Source organism: Salvelinus sp. IW2-2015, unplaced genomic scaffold, assembly GCF_002910315.2.
Source record: "Salvelinus sp. IW2-2015 unplaced genomic scaffold, ASM291031v2 Un_scaffold3902, whole genome shotgun sequence".
In the NCBI taxonomy this organism is placed as follows: domain Eukaryota; kingdom Metazoa; phylum Chordata; class Actinopteri; order Salmoniformes; family Salmonidae; genus Salvelinus; species Salvelinus sp. IW2-2015.
Genome location: NW_019945176.1, coordinates 1 through 3014, shown reverse-complemented (window position 1 = coordinate 3014; position 3014 = coordinate 1).

Here is a 3014-nt window from a genome sequence, read left to right as displayed (position 1 = left end):
CAACCACAACAAACACACCACACACACACACACACACACACACACACACACACACAACACACACACACACACACACACACACACACACACACACACACACACACACACACAACACACACACAAAACACGTGGAGCCACTGACTAACTACAGGATGCATCAATTCTCATCTGATAGACTCTCTAGAACAACCTTCAGGTGGTTCTGTTATGAGTAATAGTTTAGTTAGCTACTGTCTACATAGATATGTTTGTTATTGTGTTGTTTATGGTTGTATTTCAAGTTTGTTTGTATATTTGATGTGTATCAGGGCTATTGTTCATGTACTGTATTGTGTGTGTGTTGTGTGTGTGTGTATTTGTTGTGTTTTGCCCATTATTATGTTTATTTTGTCATTATTTTAAACTTTTTTCACTTGCTCTTCTTTTTTAAATTTATTGTTTACTTATTTATTAATTTATTTTTATATACATTATATATATATTTATCTTTTTTTTAATTTTCTTAAAAACCGCATTGTTGGTTAAGGGCTTGTGAGTAAGCATTTCACTTTTGTATTCGGCGGATGTGACAAATAACATTTGATTTTGTGCGTTATTTATTCCCACTGACCAGAGATGGAGGAGTTTCAAAGCTGTAACTGGGGAACTGGGTTTCCAGGTTAAAGTCTAGAGGTTCATTTAGCTTCACATCATTACATGTTGAATACATGAATCTATTTTTGTTAACTAGTAACCTCTAAAAATATCTAAGTGGTATGTTGTAGAGTGTAAAGTGTGGGGACACATGTACAACATTTGTGAAGAAACCAGGAGAAAGGTTACAGGGGAAAGCAGTTACAGACTTCACCTTTAGTTGTTATACTATGGTAAACATCTGGGGTTTCTTATCGCCCCCTTCAGGACAGGCCTGTAACTACTCCACATTCTTGTGTGATCACAATATCGAAATAATCAATGAATCAAATTTTTGGTTGGTCAGGGTGTGAGTTGGGGTGGTAGTGTTCTATGTTCTATTATTTTGATTTCTATGTTTTGGCCGGGTAGGGTTCTCAATCAGGGACAGCTGTCTTCGTTGTCTCTGATTGAGAACCATACTTAGGTAGCCTTTTTTCCCACCTGTCTTTTTGGAAGTTAACGTTGTTTGAGCACATAGCTCTTAAGTTCACGTTGTTTTGTATTGTTTATTGTTTTTTGTCGGCGTCATTTCTAATAAAAAGGAATATATACTCTCACCACGCTGCACCTTGGTCTCCTCCTTTTGACGGCCGTGACAGGGGGTCAGGCTGATGAACCAAACTACCCTAATAATCCCCTTCATGTAGCCTAACTCTCACTCACACACACAAACACCATTGTACCCACAATATTAATCAAATATGTTTTTTTGTTTACTGAATATATTATCTACACTTATAATTAATATGCTTTGTTTACTGATTGAACAAAGTTTTTTATTTGATTGGTCACTTCAGCAACAACATAATCCCCAGTCTACTGGTCTTGTCCCTTATTCCTTCATCTCTCTATGTCATCATATTAGTTTATATTATATGTTTCTCAGGCTCATGCTACAACCTGATTAAAAGCTGTAGTGACCAACAACTCCATTTTCTCTGCAGTCGGTAAACACAGTGTAACCAAACAACGTCATTCATTCTATGAATGAAACATTTTCTTGCCAATAAAGGAAATAGTAGCTAACAATATTCAAAATCCAGAAATGTAATGAATGACAGCCATTAGTCACAGGGTCTTAAGATCTGTTGCGTTCTAGAAGCACTGCAACAGCTGCTGTCCCAACCACACCATCGGCAGAATACACACATCATGATATGTTCCTGAATATAGGTATTATGTAGGTGTTATAAACAGTAATAAAGCAAATGTTTCGAGATATCCAACCAATCACTGATGACTAGAAATTCTTACAGTCAACACACACCATGTAAATACCAACAATGAAGTTAGAGAAAGCTGGCGGTTTTCCTTTCTTTATCATGCAAGCAAGCACATTCAATAGATCCTGTTTGGGGATGATTCTACCCTCTTGGTTTCACATTAGAATAAGGAGACCGTTGAAAAGACCCTAAGCAGCCAACTGACTAAAGTCAGTAAGTGGTTATCCATTTAGGCAAGACAGAATGTATCCTGTTTGGTTCCAAACACAAAGTGAACAACTCTTCCAACTTCTCGGTCAAGTTTAATGACGTAGCGGTGAAGGAAAAATGCTCTGTTACATTCATTGGGATGTGAACTGGACCAACACATGACATGTGAACTCGTGGCTCTGAAGGCCATTGTGAATGTTCACTCCAGGACCAAGTTCCTGGCAAAGGTAGCCAAGTTCCTGGATAGAGAGTCTATGAGGACCTTGGCAACATCTCTGATACAGGGCCACTATGACTATGATTGTATCTCATGGTTCAGTGGCATAACAGAAAATCTGAAGGACAAACTTCCAACGGCCCAAAACAAACTAAAGTGCCAGTTTCCAGTTGATCTGGTGGTGGTGCAGATTATTAAACTGTTGAAGGTATTTAAAGTGATACATGACCTTTCCCCCAGTTACCTGTCTGGTTATTTTAATGTCATTGCAGACTCTCATAGCATCACACCAGAGCCAGTGTTGCCAATATGAGACCACAGCTTGTAACGGCTGTCCTCCTCCTCTTCATCCGAAGAGGAGGAGTAGGGATTTGACCAAAGCGCAGCGTGGTAATTAGACATAATGAATTTATTAAATTAAAGACGAAAAACGAAGAACACTTGAATAACTTACAAAATAACAAAACGAAGTCAACAGACCTGAACAAACGAACTTACATATACACGAAGAACGCATGAACAGGAACAGACTACATAAAACGAACTAACAAACCGAAAACAGTCCCATGTGGTGCACAGACACAGACACGGAAGACAATCACCCACAAACAAACAGTGAACAGCCAACCTATATATGGTTCTCAATCAGAGGAAAACGTCAAACACCTGTCTCTGATTGAGAACCATAT